The sequence below is a fragment of the Podarcis liolepis genome (genome assembly GCF_965112155.1).
Source record: "Podarcis liolepis genome assembly, chromosome: 2".
NCBI classification, from domain to species: Eukaryota; Metazoa; Chordata; class Lepidosauria; order Squamata; family Lacertidae; genus Podarcis; species Podarcis liolepis.
In genome coordinates this window covers 100835278-100854693 of record NC_139555.1, presented here as the reverse complement: position 1 = coordinate 100854693, position 19416 = coordinate 100835278, and the positions used below count along the sequence as shown (strand labels likewise).

The 19416-nt window shown below is 46.0% G+C and overlaps 1 protein-coding gene across 1 annotated transcript in view; it reads right to left on the bottom strand.

Moving 5' to 3' along the window:
- Positions 1-2824, bottom strand: part of LOC310701477 (cadherin-related family member 3-like) — a 43909-nt gene extending 41085 nt beyond the window's left edge. Inside the window, exons 1-2 of the mRNA XM_083492410.1 lie at positions 2660-2824; positions 1039-1127 (exon numbers count right to left, since the gene is read on the bottom strand). The gene's annotated coding sequence lies outside the window, so the exon portion shown is untranslated. The remainder of the gene's footprint in view (positions 1-1038; positions 1128-2659) is intronic.
- Between the last annotated feature and the right edge of the window lie 16592 nt (positions 2825-19416).

Sequence of the window (19416 nt, the reverse complement as noted above, 5' to 3'; positions counted from 1 at the left end):
AGACATCAGAGACTGGTTCAGACACAGGTTCGACAGTGACTTAGAATCATAGAATCATAGAATCATAGAGTTGGAAGAGACCACAAGGGCCATCGAGTCCAACCCCCTGCCAAGCAGGAAACACCATCAGAGCACTCCTGACTTTACAGACTTCTGTAGCTGGCCAAGCAGCCGTGCCTACCCAGGTGGTACAGCAATTACCAGTGCAACAACAGGTTCAGCAAGTGCAAACGGTACAACAGGTCCAGCATGTCTACCCAGCCCAGGTGCAGTATGTGGAGGGAAGTAACACCGTCTACACAAATGGAGCCATACGAACAACCACGTATCCTTACACAGAAACTCAGATGTACAGCCAAAACACTGGAGAGAGTTGTGCACCTGCCACCTATATGGCTGGAGGGCACACGGCTTCCCTCCCAAGCCTCAGAGTTGTGAGCTGCCCCCCCTTAAAAAAGCTCAACAAGTTTTGCCTACCCCAACCCCCCAATGGAGGCGCTGGGCAGTTTTTTGCACCCTGGCACCGCATATGCTAAAGACGGCCCTGGACACAACAGCACCCTGTGTGCCTCGCTGCTACCCTGCCCCACAGTGCCCCAGTCCCAACCAGCTAAGCAGCTGCGACACCCGTGTCAGGAGGGCATGGTCTCCAACCCACCATATGCACCACTGCTGTTCACGTTGGCAATTTTGACGCGCCCGTGGGATTTATTTATTTAAGACATGTATAGCCCGCCTCTCCTCAAAGAAGCTCAAGTCAGTGCATACGACCGATCCTGTGAAGGAGGTTAGAAGGAGAGAGGGAGAGCAACTGGCCAAGGACCAGGGTTGAGTTGTCTTCCCAGTCCCAGACTGACATTCTTAAGCACCGTGCTACATTGCCAAGAGTTCTGTGTCTGTGTCACACACGACAAACAGAGGAGAAGCCTTGTCCATTTCCCCAATATTCAATTTAAGGAACATGGGTGGGGAAAAGTAATTTGAGACCTCACCTTATTAAGATTAAGCTATAGAAGTCTAAGAGTTATTGAGAATTACCTTCAGAGGGGCTCCCTCAGGATCTCTGGCAGTGACTCTAAAAATTCCAGTGTTTTGCAGGGTATCCTCTGTGATATAAATTTCAGGAGCTGCAGATAAATATTGTTGATGAATCATTCATTTGTTATTATTACCTAATCATCTGGCAGCTGTAATTCCCACCTATGGGCTTCTTTATTTTGATTTCTGCCCCTCACACCGTTCCTTAGACAATGTTAAAATCCTGAAACAATCAAAACAGAATTGGCCATGCTAGCTAGGGTTGATGGGATTTGGAGTCCAGTTACATCTGGAGGACACAGTGTTTTCTACCCCTGCTTGGGATATTCTGCATGGATTGAAGTCATCCTAGGAGCAAAAGTTGGACCCAGAGTCTGTCTTCCATGGACAGATTTGCAAAAGGGACCAAGGTCCGGGAGAGTCCTTCCTGGAACAAAGGAAAGGCAGGGTCAATGCAAAACACGCCATTGCCTGAGGTGGAGCTATGATTGCTTCTCTGTAACAACCCCATGACTTGGACCTCCTCTCCACTGCTATTCTCAGGAAGAGAAAGCCAATTCAGAACTCCAATAACATAATACTTGCCCCATCCTCCAGCCCTAGGAGTCCTCATAAGGGAACTGTGCTTAGAGGAAGAACTGTGAGGGGAGAGGTTTCCAGCCATCCATTAAATATCATATGCTGATATTTAATATTCTATACTATCCTAATGGATTGTTGAATATTACTTTATTTGATATTAGTTGCTTATTTTAAAGTTATGTTTTATTATCACATTGTTGTATTGGATTCGATTGTTATAAGGTGTACATTCTTTGTTTCTTCAGCTTTACAAATTAAATGTGAAATGAAATGAAAAATTCCAACTTTCCACTGAGTGACTGGGACAAAAAATTACACAGGGAGTGGCAATCAAAATAAATGGGTTTGTGACCTTCTGAAAAGCCAGAGATGTAGCCTGCTGGTCGTAGGGCTGCCAAATGTCTGGAAAATGGCCTCCAGGTAGATTTTTGGCCCCTCGGCAAAATGTATGGTAAGGGGAGTTATATTATTCCCCCCACAAGCTCAACAACTTTGAGTAAGAAGAAAATAAAAACTTGGTTCACTTTTGGGAATATGGCAACCCTATCTGGTGTAGCTTCATTGGGAGGGTATTTCAAAGGTGTGGTGCCACCACAGAAAAGGCCTTCTTTCTGGTGGTTATCCATCCTACAGATTTAGGCCCCAGACACACCAAAAGGATCTCTGGTGGAGATATTAATGCGCAGGCAAAATGGTAGAGGTGCGGGATGTTCATGAGTTGGGCCACAAACTGTTTAGGGCTTTGAAGAGTGACACTAGCAGCTTGAATTGGTTCTGGAAATGCAATGGAATCCAGTGTAGCTTGTATAATATAGGTGCTATAGAAGCTTTACACCCTTCAGGACTCCACCAGCTGCATTTGAACCTGCTGAAGTTTGCAGTCTGTCTTTAAAGGCATCCCCATATAAAGAACATTACAGTAGCCTCATCTGTATGTGAGCCGATCATATTGGCAGAAGGGGGTCAAAGACAGGTCAGAGGGTGTGAACCTTTTGAAACCAGCCATTGATCATGCCATCAAAATGTAGTTGCTTCATACCTTGGCTAGGCTGAGTCAGAAGCCCAGTGAAGACAGGTGGTTCGTTGACATCAACAATCTGGACAAAGATGGTCTGAGAAGCCGAACTCCCCTTATCATCTCTCACAAGGATGGGAATTGTGTAAAGACTTGTGACTTCAAAATCCAGCTTGGGTAATGCAGTGGTCATTAACTGGACAGGTTAGAAATTCAGAAAACTAAGTGTGAGTATAAAAATAATAACACAGAGACTACTATTTCCAGCTTGTAGCATTTTTCTTATTTTACCCTCTTCAGCAAAACTGAGATGGATGTGAAGCTAGCAGTTCAGCAGCTGTCACTTATGTCTTCTCTGCCTCAAGAGCTGAGTCATACTGAGCCCTAATTTGTAGACTGTTGAGAGGCATTCATATGAACTCGCCCACTGTGACCAAGGGGGCTATGCCCATTAGTGCCTCTGTAAGAAAGCACCACTGAGATGCATCTTCTGTTAAAAAAAAGGTGTGGTGAGATTCTGGGAATGAGATCTATTGTATCAGGGATAGAGAACCCCTCAATATGTTTTTGGGATGCGAACTCTTAGCTGCAGATAGCATAGCCAGTGGTCAGGGCCGTGGGATGCTGGATCCAACAACAAGAGGGCCACAGGTTCCCTGTCATTCAGTGGCGTAGCGTGGGTTGTCAGCACCCGGGGCAAGGCAAGTAATTTGTGCCCCCTAACCCGTGGATTTGCGCCCACTAACCCTAACTCCCAGATGTTGCGCCCGGTGCAGCCCGCCCCCTCTGCACCCCCCATGCTACGCCACTGCTGTCATTATATGACCTAAAACCTGGAGCCCAGACTTTCTTCTCTGCTCTACCAATTGTACAGTCTACTCCAGGCTTCCTCAACCTTGGCCCTCCAGATGTTTTTGGCCTACAACTCCCATACTCCCTAGCTAGCAGGACCAGTGGTCAGGGATGATGGGAATTGTAGTCTCAAAACATCTGGAGGGCCGAGGTTGAGGAAGTCCTCGTCTACTCTATACCACCACTATCCATGCATGCACAAACAGGTCCTTTACTGCCTTTTTGGAAGCATCAGCAACCGGTGCAACCCAAGAGATGTTTTACATTATTTTAAATGTGTGTATATGGTCAGGTAATATGTCTGTCAGTGCCTTCATCTGCAGCAACACGGAGGCTGCACTTCTGATGCCTGGTGGGCAGGGACGGATTTAGGTTTGATGAGGCCCTAAGCTACTGAAGGTAATGGGGCCCTTTGTATGTCCAGCTGTCCTTTGTCAACAACAAATTGTCACTATTTTTTATGTTGCAGAACGTGAAGAAGGGGAGGGGGATGACCAACAAAAAGGGGGGGTGATGGGTAAGGGTGCCGTTTACAGCCCCTTTGATTTGAGGAATAGTGCATCAAGCAAAGCAAGAATTGGTGGGCCTGTCCTGGAGGGAGTGATGGGTTGCCATCTGTGCTTCCGGTCCTCAGGGTAACATAGTGAGTTGGGCTTCTGATTTTTGTATGCTGCTTGGTAACCACCTGTAAGAGCAGCTTGTGGTAATTTATGGACCTAATAGGTATCTAAAGCCGTTTGCACATGTTGCCCTGCAACCAGTCCATGCAGAATGTAGGCACCCTATATATAGAAATGAGCAAACCAGTGATATTTCAGGGAGCAGGCTAGCAGGCGAGGCCCATTACTTACATCATAGGAGCCTACACAACACAAATCACTATTTGTTTTTTTAACTTATATTTTGGAAATGTACATCCAGGTTTTTTCCCTTTTAAATTTTTGGGGCCCCCCAGAAGAGTGGGGCCCTGAACTATAGCTTGTTTAGCTTATACGTAAATCCAGCACTGGTGATGGGGAAAGAGGTCAAGTGGTAGGCAATGCATATAAGCTTTGAGGCTTCTTGCACTTTTTTCTATGATTACCATCCACAAACACCTGTAAACTCCAAACTAAAGGTTAAGGTACAGGTAACCCTGACCGTTAGGTCCAGTTGCGGACGACTCTGGGGTTGTGGCACTCATCTCGCTTTACAGGCCGAGGGAGCCAACGTTTGTCCACAGACAGTTTTTCTGGGTAATGTGGCCAGCATGACTAAGCCGCTTCTGCCAGAGCAGTGCACGAAAATGCCGTTTACCTTCCCGCCGGAGCGGTACCTATTTATCTACTTGCACTTTGATGTGCTTTCGAACTGCTAGGTGAGTAGGAGCAGGGACCGAGCAATGGAAGCTCACCCCGTTGCTGGGTAAACTCCAAACTAGATGTAGTCAATTTAGGTTTTATTTCATTCTTGCATTCTTATACCCAGTGCGCAGTAGCTGACCCTTGCTGGAGGAATTTCCTTCCTTCCTTCCTTCCTTCCTTCCTTCCTTCCTCCCGCCCTCCCTCCCTCCCTCGCTCCCTGTATCTATTAAATTTATCTCCCACCCTTTTCCTCCCAAAGGGGCCCTGGATGGCGAACGCATCTGTAATTAGAAATACAATTCCAAATAAAATAAATACAAAATTTGCTGAAAACATCTAAACATCTGAAACAGATTTCAGAACAGATGCATAACCAAATCACGTGTCTGGATGGGACTACCGAAATAGAAAATTTTTGGAAGGCATCTAAAGAACCACGGTGATATTGCCCACCTAATGTCAAGCAGTGTTGAAGTCAGCAAGCCCATGCTTCAACATGAAAGCTTTCGGGGGTCTAGGGAGACACTGCGCAGGTAATGAAAGGAGCTGCCCCATAACAGCATATACCGGTACATCAAGGTTCTTTTCTACTTGAGCTCAGTGCTAGTTCCGCCATAAAAATTAATAAGAGACAGACACAAACACCATCCCAAGTTCGGCTTACCACCCCACATTCCCGGCTTATTTTCTGCAGCTAATTGTGCTCTGACAGGTAGCAATTGGCAGATTATAGAGCAGAGCGTTCCGTGCCTCTTTTCAAACTGATGTGCCTATGCAATCAGTGCATTTTGTTGCCTTACTATTGTTTCCTGGCGAAATCGCTGTTGTTTTATTTGACTGACTGCCCAGATCCCCCTGCTAGGTGGAAGGAATAATTGTAAAGTAAAACGAGCAAGGAGAGAGGAGCTCGACAATGGGTAATGATATGATAATGCAAAATACAGGAAAGCACAATTGCTCGCTGATGCATGATAAAAGATGTCAGGGGAAAATAAATATATAACACAAAGCAACAGCCGCAGCAAGGGTAAACTGCAACTGTTTTCCTCCACTGTTACTTTACAAATTCATCCTTAAGTGACAAGTCCATTTTTAAAATGAACTAACAAATAAACACCTGTCGAGTTTGTCAACTCGTCAACACATGTAGAGGAATCAGCTTGCAGTTTCTGAATGAGGGGGAAAAATCAATGAAAAATACAAACGGATCATCATACATTACTAGTTGAAGAAGAATCAGTTAGCAAATAAACCACTAATCACAATTTCCCCCCTCAAATGAATGGGTTAATTCATGAAGAAAATCGCATAGTAACAATGATCACTTTAATCCACACCCACCACTGACGTGCATCCACTGGAAAGTTGCCCGTGAGAGGTTCTGGAAGGTTGCCCTTGGGATGAAAAAGGTTCTCCATTTCTGGCTTATAGGTTGTATTTGACTGCCAGTCTGGTATGCTTCCAAATTTGGAATTGGGGAAGGGAGAGCCATCTTGTCCTTTGCCTCAAGCAGGAAAATGACTTGGGTTGGCCCTGGTGCAGGGCAGGCCATGTGGCACACATTGCTCTGTCCACTCCCTGCCCCTCAGTATCTGCTACCTGAGGCAGCCAATTCACTCCATCTAATGGTAGGGCCAGAGGACGAGATGGAAGGACAGTGTTCTCGAAGCTACCAGCATGAGTTTGACCAAACTGCGGGAGGCAGTGGAAAACAGGAGTGCCAGGCGTGCTCTGGTCCATGGGGTCACGAAGAGTCGGACACGACTAAACGACTAAACAACAACAATGGTAGGGCCGGCCCTGCATTGAGCATTCCTTTTGAATGATGATTTGACCATAAATTGATTTGTTGTATTTCTATACTGTTTTCGTTCAAATGAATCTCAGAGCATCTTACAAACAATCAATAATAATATCATAATAAGACATAATAACTACTGCCTCCCATGCCGTTTTTGCTGTGTTAGCATCACTGAAGTGACCTCCCTGGGGCGCAAACCTGGGCAGTGTTTATGGAGGTCCTGGGCTGCTCAGATGACTCAGCCTCTCGGCCCAAAGGAAAGCAGAACAATACATTTAGCACTAGCCTGGCTACAGGAGTTGCCGGAAGGAAGCATACAAGGTGCCATCCTTAGGCGGTTGCCTTAGGGACTCCAGATTTGTATGGGGTTTACTCCTTAACCCTTTCTTCTCCCAAAGATACTCCACAAGGTAGCAGGTATTGATTCTTCCTCAGAAGTGCTTTTCTTCTAGAAAACAAAGGTGCTGGTACTGTGTACCCTTGAGTACCCCCAGGCAGTGGCGTAGCGTGGGTTGTCAGCACCCAGGGCAAGGCAAGTAATTTGCGCCCCCTAACCCGTGGATTTGCGCCCCCTAACCCATGGATTTGCGCCCCCTAACCCATGGATTTGCGCCCCCTAACCCTAACCCCCAGATGTTGCGCCCGGTGCGGCCGGCCCCCTGCACCCCCCATGTTACGCCACTGCCCCCAGGGGGAAAGCACTGTTCCTCAGAGTTTGCTCCCGAAGCCTTTCCATGAATATAGCCGCAAGACAGTGGATATTTGGGATTATTATTATTATTATTATTATTATTTATACTCCACCCATCTGGCTGGGTTTCCCAGCCACTCTGGGTCAACTCCCAACAGAATATTAAAAACACGATAAAACATCAAACATTAAAAACTTCCCTTAACAGGGCTGCCTTCAGATGTCTTCTAAAAGCCAGATAGTTGTTTATTTCCTTGACATCTGAAGGGAAGGTGTTCCACAGGGTGGGTGCCACTACCGAGAAGGCCCTTTTCCTTCAGACTTTTCCTTCTCCTAGATGGGCTACCTTCCTGGGTTGATGAGTCCCATTTGCCCCTCTAAAACATAATAGAGCATCACAAATAACATGGACAAACAGTAAGCCTTGGCTTCTGTCAGATCTTGTTACACTTTCATCGTCTTCCTCCTCACATCTTAAGTAAATAAATAAGCTCTGGGAATGGAAGTTTCCAAGAAGTTCCAGGCCCTTGCCACAAATGAAAGGAGTATCCAGTGGGCAATGTGGGGTTTTGATCAGATGTAATTAACTATATCCATTTAGTACAAATACCCACCTGCCATTGATCTGTGCCCTTTGGAGTAATGACAAAGGGGTGCTCTATTGGGTAAGCATTAACTATGGCTGGTCCCCCAACTAAAGAACTGTGGTCAGGAACAACCACGGTGATGTTGGTTACTACCGTATGCTCAGGTGTGTTTTCTGCCAAAGGCCGAGGTCTTTCAGACATTACGCTGAGTAACGTGAGACCTGAAAGAGAAGTTATATACCACGTTGACACTTTTCATCATTTAACCTATTTCAGTTTTTCAACGCATTGCAGTCCGTTTGCCAATATTAAACTTACTACTTTATTAGAAACAAACAAAACAAGGCACTTGCAGCACAATCATAACCATGTCCACTCAGAAGTAAATCCTGTTTACAGTGGGTAAGAGGGTTTATGATTAAAGTGTACACACCATACATTTAAAACACTTTAAGGCATGTAACTTCTCTCAAAGAATCCTGGGAACTGTAGTTTGCCCCTCACAGAGCTACAATTTGCAGCAGCCTTAACAAACTGCTATCCTCATGGATTCTTTGGGAGAAGTCATGTGCTTTAAATGTGCTTTAAATGTTTGGTGTGTATGCAGCTGGTTTCCTGCATCACATCTTAGCTATTTGAACCAGATGTTCCTTTTAAAAAGTACATAAATAGATAAAGGGGGATCAGCCAGTTAAAGAAGTCTTGATTGATCCTGCGAGCTTTAACCAATTAATCCATCTTTTAATTGATTAAAACTGCATACATTTGTACACGAGTTGTTTTAAAGCAGCCAACCTGCAGTCGGTCCCAGTTCACAATCCTACAGGCAGCTGTATATTAACTGGTCCTCTCCACCAGTGGCCATACAGTGCTTCAGGGCAAAACAGGCTCTTGCCTTTTGCAAGGACTTCTTCAATGGGACTTAATTCTGAGTAGATACGTTTGCAGTGTGAGTTGAGATTTGCCTGGTTCAGATATCATCTCCACAATGAATTCACTAGGTGATCTTAGGCAAGCCCCTGTCTCTCAGTATCATCCCCCATCTATAACCCATGGGGATCAGAATTCAGGCTATTGAGAAATCCAGGCTTGGGTCCAGCTACAAACTTCAGTGGGTGCGTGGTGTTCACATCAAAGAAATGTTCAAGGTGTCCATTTTATTGTGCATTCATGAAGGTTTGTACTCATGATGATGTAAGGGCCGGTATCCTGCTTTCAATACCGTTTGTGCCTGTGGAAGTTCCAATACTGTTTTGTTTCCAATCACTGCATGCCCTGTAATTCACTGCTGGAATCCTGCAACTTTTCATGAATGTTCTGCTTGTCAGGAGCTCAGCCTACACTCGAGTAGGATACTGGTAGAGACACATGCCCAACTGGCAAGTTCTCTCCCTCCTGGTCGATTGTTCAAGAGCTTCAAAAGCTTTCTTCTGCCCGAACATCACAGCAACCGATGCCAACCGACACTGGCACACTTAGGGATCCGCAGAGGTTGCACACAATGCGTAACAGACCTCAGCAACTCAGCGTTTTGGCTAATCTACTTTGTTTACATATAAACGGAGCACTGCAACATGGCTCCATCTCTCTCTAGCATCAGACAGCAAAGAGAAAAAGAACAAAGGACAATAGTCCCACCTCATGGAACACAGTAACACAAACATCCTGTCTATCACTTCCCACTCTGTGGAGTCAAAACATACACCACCATGTGATAGACAACAATCCCATGACTGCAATCACGGAGCAGGAATTCTAACACTGCTTTCCCCCCGTTATTGATCGGCTATAGTGCAAGAGTGCCCCTCTAGATGGCAATAATGCAGTGGCATTGCAGAACAACTAACAGAGCAAAATGCCTTGCGGATAGTCCAGTACAAATTCACCATTAGTGCACTATTACAGACAGTGTCAATGGCATGTTGAAGAGCACACCCACAGAAAAAAGCAAACAAAACCCCAACCCAGTCTGGAGGGGCCCTATGAAGACCCGAGCATTTACAAGGCTCCAGAATTCTTCTCCAGTTTACATTAAAATCCAAGAAAAAGATGAGTTAAACAAAGTTTACTAGCTGGGGCAGCAGCAGCAGCTACAGCAGCAATTATTGTTGTTGTTGTTGTTGTTGTTGTTGTTGTTGTTGTTGTTGTTATTATTATTATTATTATTATTATTATTATTATTATCAGTTGAATTTATATACTGCCCTATACCCGGAGGTCTCTGGGAATGGTGTTCTGACCATGGGAGAGAGAGATCTAATCTCCCCCTTTCTTCCCCATTCAGTGCCCCTGTATTTGCTTGCCATCCCCTTTACTCTGGAAGTTAGAGGACACAGTTCTGTGCGTCATCATAAAGTTGGCTTGGCTTTGGCAAATAAGCATAGCTATTTCGGTGTAAAATACTTCAGCTTGTTTTCTCAGCCAATCGATCCACTGTGAGCTGGGATGCAGTTGCCTGTTTCTAATCATAATACTGACCTATCTTGCAAGGCTGTTCTAAGGAGAGCAGGGACAATGTATGTAAAGAACTCGCTGAATATTGAAAGTACTGTATTACATACCCTCCAACATTCTGCATGAAAATAGGGACATGCTATACTACTATAGGGACGTGGGTGGCGCTGTGGGTTAAACCACAGAGCCTAGGGCTTGCTGATCAGAAGGTTGGCGGTTTGAATCCCCACGACGGGGTGAGCTCCTGTTGCTTGGTCGCAGCTCCTGCCAACCTAGCAGTTTGAAAGCATGAAGTGCAAGTAGATAAATAGGTACCACTCCAGCGTGAAGGTAAACGGCGTTTCCATGCGCTGCTCTGGTTCGCCAGAAGCGGCTTAGTCATGCTGGCCACATGACCTGGAAGCTGTATGCCGGCTCCCTCGGCCAATAAATCGAGATGAGCACCGCAACCCCAGAGTCGGTCATGACTGGACCTAATGGTCAGGGGTCCCTTTACTACCTATACTACTACTACACACCTGGTAAAGGATGCCTGGACGGTTAAGTCCAGTCAAAGGTAACTATGGGATTGTGGCACTCATCTCGCTTTCAGGCCGAGGGATCCGGAGTTTGTCCACAGACAAATGGGTCATGTGGCCAGCATGACTAAACCGCTTCTGGTGCAATGGAACACTGGGATGGAAACCAGAACACACGGAAACGCCATTTACCTTCCCGCCGGAGCAGTACCTACCGGTATTTATCTCCTTGCACTGGTGTGCTTTTGAACTGCTAAGGTTGGCAGGAGCTGGGACAGAACAACGGGAGCTCACCCCATTGCGGAGATTCGAACTCCTGACCTTCCAATCGGCAAACCGAAGAGGCTCAGTGGTTTAGACCACAGCGCCACCCACTTCTCTACTACCACCACCACCACCACCACCACCACTACTACTACTACAATAGCAGTTCAGATCATCTTAATGTTCCATCGCCTCTGTACCAGTGCAGTGCTTTTGCAGAGAGAGATTTCACTTGCACTGATGCTGTTGGAATGGTGCTTAGAACCAGCCACTGGGCAGATCCAGTAAAACCAGATTTCAGCTAGGTTTGGGACACAACAAATCAAAGTGTCCTCATGGGCAAACTAGAAATGAATGTAATTGTAGTCTGGTTACCTTGGAGATGGGGGTTTGGTAGAGCAGGAGACCCTTAATCTTAGGGTTGTGGGTTCGGGTCCCATATTGGACAAAAAGATTCCTGCATTGCACGGGGTTGGACTAGATGGCCCTTGGGGTCCCTTCCAGTCGTACAATTCTTTGATTCTATGAATCTCACTACAGTTCAAGTTGTTCTGAGGATAAGATGGGGAGGCGGAGAGGATGACATACCGCACCTTGAGCTCTTTGAAGGAAAGGTGGGGTGATAATAATGCCCTTTCACTCCAATCCTGGTGAAAATCCCCTCCACACCCAGTAAGAAAAGGGAGAGGGGGGAACCAGGTGTAGATGCTAGCTATGCAGTTAATATAACAACATGCCATTTGAGCCTTAATCCTTTTATTATCACATTTCATTCCATTTTTCGCAATTAGCTCCTCACTAGCTAAGGCTCCAGGATGGCTCTTCCTGCTAGCTCTGCAAACCCCAAAGCACTCATCCATTTATAGCAACCTGAATAGCTGTCCCTCTTGGGAGTATGAGTGGTTGGTCTGGCAGCAAAAGAAGTGCCAGTTGATTAGAAAAATGAGTTAGCTCATGAGGGACCTGCCCCATAAAGAGGAGCCATCTCCAGTGCTTTTGGGGGGAAAGGGGATAAAAAAAATGAGGGGCTGGTACTCCTATTTGGTATAAGTGCTGTGATTACCAGCACAAAATGGCTGCCAGAGGCAGCAAAAAAGGACATTGTGATACTCCATACTGGTGAGTTCTCTCTCTCTCTCTCTCTCTCTCTCTCTCTCTCTCTCTCTCTCTCTCTCACACACACACACACACACACAAGCACCGGTCATCTCATATAGAGAAATAAATAACTATGACCATGTATTCAGGTTTGTATCATTGGAAGTAGATGATTGAGGCACTCACCCTGTGTGGTTTCCAGCCAAAGAAAAATAATAAACATTTTAAACATTTTCTCTCCCCCTCTTTTCCTTCTTCTTCTAGAGTCGCCTACTGACTAATTTGTATTCGCGTACAGCAATGCCTTCTGCTTTGATGCACACCCTGTAGTGTAAGGCCAACCCAAGCTCTTCCACAGCATTAACATGAAGTGTTCTGAGTGACAGGGTTTGTTTCCAAGTTTTCCGTACGAACTTGTTGGTTTTTCTTTCTCTAAGCCAACGGCAGAGTCTGGTTACCACTTAAAACGGGGAGCTGCCTTTTTCGCTGCCAGCGTAACAGCGGCAGTTTCAAGGAGGCCCGGTGAATGACAGGTCTTGGCACTCTGCAAACAAACTTGGACCCAGGTGGGCCAGAATGCGAACAGCTTCCTTTTGCTTGAATTCAGGCACGGTTGGAGATTTGGAAATCTTAGATGGTGTCTTATGCAAGCGAGAGCCACAGAAATGTCTCCGAAACAAAAGGCCTTTAGAGATCTGCCTTTTCTTTCTCCTGGGGGTTGCTATCCACCTTCTGTTTCTCCTACAGTGGAGAAATGTTTTGGGTGGCGCCCTGGGAGAGGCACTACGGGGGTGTGAGAGCATAGGAGTCAATGACTAGGGGCCAAGGGGTCTTTGAGCCACCCCATAAAATATCTGAGGGGGGTGGGACCCCCCCCCCACAGTTGGTGGCCATCACCATTCAAATGATGTGTGTGCATCACATCATGTAATTGATTGTGCATATACAGTGAGATCTTGGTTTTTGAACATCTTGGAAGTCGGACATTTTGGTTTTTGAATGCCGAAACCCGGAAGTAACTGCTTCGGTTTTCGGATGCTTTTCAGAAGTCAAACGTGCCACATGGCTTCTGTATTGAGTTTTCCTTAAGTAAATGCTTCCAGAAGTAAGCGCTTCAGTTTTCGAACGCTTCAGAAGTCAAACGGTCTTCCGGAATGGATTACATTTGAAAACTGAGGTACCGCTGTATTTTATTAAAGTTGCCCCCCCCCCCCCCCGTGTGAGAGGCACTCTCCTTCTGGGAGGAAATAACAGTGGCACTTCATTCTGTTTTCACAGCATTTCCTTACCTGATGATTTCCACATTTTATATGATCTGTCGCATGACATAAAACATACCGTCCAACATTTTGGAAGGGCAGTTCGGGACACCCCAGCCCATCCCTCGCCCCCTCTCTGCTGCCGATTCCTTCCTCGCCCACCCGCTCACCCCTCCCCCTCCCTACATTTGCAATCTTCCTCCTTCTCCTCCACAGCATCTGAGGAACACCGGGAGACGCGGCAGATGCCGGTGAAGTCTTCTAGCATCACTTCTCTGGACTCAAGAGAAGCCAGCATGGCCTTCCAGCAGGCCACACCAAGCCACTGCCCCCAGAGAAGCAGGAAGCCTGGTGCAAGCCTTCCAAAGGCAGGTCGGTCAGCCGGCCTCCACCACCTCCAGAAAAGTGGGCATCTGGGTGTGACCTGCCAGTGTGACATCTCCTGATGCAACGCAGACTGGACATATCTCCTCCTCCTCCTCCGGCATCACAAACAAGGTTCCGGAAGAGGAGGTCAAGGTAAGTTTTTCTTCCAATTTTTTGGTTCTGTTTGTGGACTTGTGCTACAGCAGAACCCCAAAACATCCATCTTTCCTCCCTTGCTCTGGCACAATGATAGAGGGAGAGCAAAATCAGGACATTTGGGATTGGGAATGGAAGCTCCTCCCCATGGTGCTGGAGGAGATTCTTGAGAGTCCCATGGACTGCAAGAAGATCAAACCTCTCCATTCTTAAGGAAATCAGCCCTGAGTGCTCACTGGAAGGACAGATCCTGAAGCTGAGGCTCCAATACTTTGGCCACCTCATGAGAAGAGAAGACTCCCTGGAAAAGACCCTGATGTTGGGAAAGATTGAGGGTGCAAGGAGAAGGGGACAACAGAGGACGCAATGGTTGGACAGTGTTCTCGAAGCTGCAAACATGAGTCTGACCAAACTGCGGGAGGCAGTGGAAGACAGGAGTGCCTGGCATGCTCTGGTCCATGGGGTCACGAAGAGTCAGACACGACTAAACAACAACAACAATGGAAGCCCAGGTAGCTTCTCCCAATTTGCAATGTCCTGAAAAAACCGGGACACTTGAGGGGGTCTGCGTAAAAGCTTTGGGGGGATTTTTAAAGAAAATCTTTATTAATTTTCACATAGACAAATATACATGAATTACATAACATATAAAACAGAAAACGATACAAATGAATAGAAACAATGAAATAAGAAAAGATAAAGAAACAAACAACAACAAATACAATATATTACACTTACATGATGATTAAAAAATATAACTTCCAATAATTCTCATTATACTACTTATCTGTATTCCTTGCACAGATTTATATTATTTTGTTTTGTATATAGATATATAGTCCACAATTATATTTTATGTAATTCTTGGTTACCAGTATCACTCTATTTCTGAAAGTATCTTATTGTTCATACAGTACACTTTTAAGCATTCGTTAAATATTTTCCATTCCCTATATACCTTCTGGTTTGACACTCATCTAATTTTTCCAGTCAATTTTGCTGGTTGCAGATATTCTATCATAAAAGCCACTTCTGGAAAACAAGCAAAATTGCTCAGAATTCATTTGACAAAAATTTCAGGTGGTTTTCTCTGAGCAAAGTGAGCAGCCCCAATTATGCAGATATCCAACACCCACATACTTAGAATCAAAGAGCAGGAGTTCATTGAAGGACATGCGACAGAGACTCCGTGCAGGCCTGCGCTCTGGCATCTTTTAGGATTAGAAAGCAGGTGAGGTAAAGGACTTCTGCCAGTCAGAGAAGACAGAAAGCTAGATGGACCAATGGTCTACCTCGGCTTATTATGTTCCTCAAGTAAGTTACAGTTCTTATGTAATTCCCACCCGCCACCAGCACCCAGACATAAGGAATCACAGAATCATAAAAATGAAGGGTTGGAAGGCACCCTGAGGTCCAACCCCTTGCGATGCAGATTCTAAAAGTGGAAGAAATTCCACAACATGAAATGGCATGTATTTTGACATTCCCGGAAAAGATATGCTCCAGGTGTGTGTTTTTAAGATCCTCTGGAACAGGTATCAAAGCACTGTAAAGGCCCAACATATTATGCAACTCTAGACATACATTTTAAAACTTCTGAATATATGAAATGGAAAAGACCATAGCAAACATGCGCAATATACCCTTTTGCCAATTCAGAGCCGCTAAGAAAATACAGGCAAATTTCATCAGAAAACAAAATAAAAAAATTCCTTCCAGTAGCACCTTAAAGACCAACTAAGTTAGTTCTTGGTATGAGCTTTCGTGTGCATGCACACTTCTTCAGATACACCAAGCTCATACCAAGAACTAACTTAGTTGGTCTTTAAGGTGCTACTGGAAGGAATTTTTTTATTTTGACTATGGCAGACCAACACGGCTACCTATCTACCATCAGAAAACAAGGCATTGTAAGAGGACACTGTGATCCTCTGCTGTCCTCTGCTGTTCAAAAAGCGCTACTGCAATGCCTTCTGCTGAAGTACAGTTGACTTTGGGCATAATCCACACATAAACAAGTAGGGCAGCCATTTCCTCTGCCCAGGGAAGCCTGGGGACTGTAGTCCTGTCAAGGGAGCTGTGATGGTATCCTGTGGGTGTAGGAAGGGTGCTCACTGTGTAAGGAAGCCTTGCAACCCGTCTGCCCTAATACAGTGGTACCTCGGGTTAAGAACTTAATTCGTTCTGGAGGTCCGTTCTTAACCTGAAACTGTTCATAACCTGAGGTACCACTTTAGCTAATGGGGCCTCCTGCTGCTGCTGTGCCACCACCGGGCAATTTCTGTTCTCATCCTGAAGCAAAGTTCTTTTAATATTTTAAAGTATTAATATTTTAAAGTATTTTAATATAGCGGTACCTCGGGTTACATATGCTTCAGGTTACATACTTTAACCCTAACCCAGAAATAGTACCTCAGGTTAAGAACTTTGCTTCAGGATGAGAACAGAAATCGTGCAGCAGCGGCGCAGCGGCAGCAAGAGGCCCCATTAGCTAAAGTGGTGCTTCAGGTTAAGAACAGTTTCAGGTTAAGAACGGACCTCCGGAACGAATTAAGTACTTAACCCAAGGTACCACTGTAGATAGATGTATTCATTGGTAAACAACAGATGGACAACTCGGCATACTAGCTGCACAGGAAAGTCTAAAATTCCAACTAGTTCCCACTCAGCTGGGGAATGAACCACACCTAGGGAGAGGAAAGAAGTTTCCATTACAGACCAGGCTTGTCCCGTAAAGAGACGGGCCACACACACACCACATTTACTCAGAATTTTCAGCAAAACTCAGGCTTTGGTAGAAAAACTGCCAGTTAATGTGGTATTAAAAGCCATGTGACTATAGTGGAGATAGGACCTTCATCACTAGTTCACCAAACAATTGACCATTTGGGATCACGAATCATTCCCTCACAGAGGCGAAACTAGGCTTTATTTCACCCGGGTCAAAGACCCAGTTTGGCACTCTCTCCACACACATTCACGTACATACGCACACAGGCTGGGAGCCTCAATGGCGCCCCTCTGGAGGGTTCACCTGGAGGAAAAAAATCATCCCAGCTAGTAACCCCCCCCCCCCAATAGCTACAGCCTCCATTTCCAATGTTCAGGTTTGAGCGCCAAAGCTTTATGTAGCCAGAATGGCACCATCTGCATGCAAGAGGGAGGGACTAGCCATTTTGGGGAAACTCCAGCATTAAGAGAAATGGGAGGGGGGACCTTTGTGGGGAGGACAGCTAAGGGGAGAATCCCAAAAACAGACCAATGAAGATTTAGATTGCTCAGTAGCCATGCTATGGAATACTAATTGACTGGGAGAATGCAGTGGAAAGGGGAATGGAATATCCGGGGGGGGGGGGAGTGACTGAAAGGTGTCTTCACTTGCATTCAGGTAAAATCCATCTCCAAGTCCTCTTGGGCAGACTTGGTTTCATTCACCGAAACAGACTTCCTGTGTGCACACAGAAAGCAGTGAATGCCACCAAAGACTCCTCGCTTCAAGGAGGTACCTCAGGTTAAGAACTTAATTCATTCCGGAGGTCCATTCTTAACGTGAAACTGTTCTTAACCTGAGGCACCACTTTAGCTAATGGGGCCTCCTGCTGCCACCACGCTGCCACCGCACAATTTCTGTTCTCATCCTGAAGCAAAGTTCTTAACCCAATGTACTATTTCTGGGTTAGCGGAGTCTGTAACCCGAGATACCACTGTATTTTCATTGATAGCTGAAGGCTGCAGCTACTGTTGAACATATCTCTTCCCTACCACAGCAAAATCCTCTTTCTGTGGCCATCAGTATTTTAGGTACAAGGAAAAGGAAAGAGTGAGTGAAAGGTGGCAATAATTCCTAAATGGCATCTTAAAACAGGAATTATTATTATTATTATTATATCCCAGGGCATTCTATACAAGATCTCAAAGTAGCTGTCATATTACAAAAGAATTTCAGAAATAGACTAGAAAGAGAAGTTGCTGAATTACAACTTATTACCAAATTTAAAACCACAGACCTGGTCTGAATAGAGACATTGGATTCTTATCTCATTATACATGATAAAGCTATTTTTTGGCCATCTCATCCCTTGCTTTTTTCCTGTAAGACCAACTGCAGTCGTTAACAGGTCTACCACACCTATTGTATGGCGGGGTGCCCGTGACGGAGCCTCAAGAATATCTTATAGGGTTTTTATGAAAACCTATGAGATGGCAGTGAAGGCCACTAAGAAGTCTTACTTCTCGGCCTCCATTGCATCCGCTAGCTCTCGCCCGGCGCAATTATTTAGTATAATTTGGTCTTTAACGTCCCTTGAAGGACAGCCAAATTTAAATAACAATCTGACACACAGCTGTGAGGCATTTGCGAGCTTTTTTGTGGAGAAGGTCCTGTTGCTCCGCCATGACCTCCCTGCCAATTTGGATACAATAAAGGAACTGGAGGCCCCTCGACTGCCCTCGGGTCCAGTATTGGACCACTCTGACCGGATATCTCCAGCCGATGTGGACAGATTCCTCCAAGCTGGAAAGCCCACCACCTGTCCTCTTGACCCGTGCCCGTCATGGCTGATTAGAGCGTGTCCAGACGAGGTGCGGGCCCCCCTGGGGGATATCATCAATTTGTCCCTTGGCACCGGGATATTCCCAGGGGAACTGAAGGAGGCGGTGGTGCGTCCGCTCTTAAAGAAAACATCATTAGATCCCTCAGATCTATCCAATTACCGCCCGGTCTCGAATCTTCCATTCCTGGGTAAGGTGGTTGAGAGAGCGGTTGCTGAACAGCTTGGTAGGTTTCTGGATGAAACATCTGCTTTGGATCCATTCCAGTCCGGCTTCCGCGCTGGTCATGGGACCGAGATGGCTCTGGTCGCCCTAACAGATGATCTCCGTAGGCAGCTGGATCGAGGCGGGTCGGGGCTGTTGATTCTTCTAGATCTGTCAGCAGCCTTTGACATGGTCGATCACGAACTCCTGGACCACCGCCTTGCCGACGTGGGGATCCAGGGCACAGTCCTTCAATGGCTGCGCTCGTTTATCTCTGGTCGGGGACAGAGGGTGGCGCTTGGGGGGGGAATTGTCATCGCGCCACTCCTCAGGGTGCGATTCTCTCCCCGATGCTTTTAAACATCTTTATGCGCCCCCTCACCCAGCTTGTCCGGAGTTTTGGGCTGGGTTGCCATCAGTATGCTGATGACACCCAACTCTATCTGTTGATGGATGGCCATCCTGACTCGGCCCCAGACACACTGACCAGATGTCTGGAAGCTGTGGCTGGATGGTTACGTGGGAGCCTGTTGAAGTTAAATCCTTCGAAGACAGAGGTCCTCTGGCTGGGGCGGGACGATATGGGATTGAGGGGGCAACTCCCATCTCTTGCGGGGGTGCAATTAGTGCCAGCACC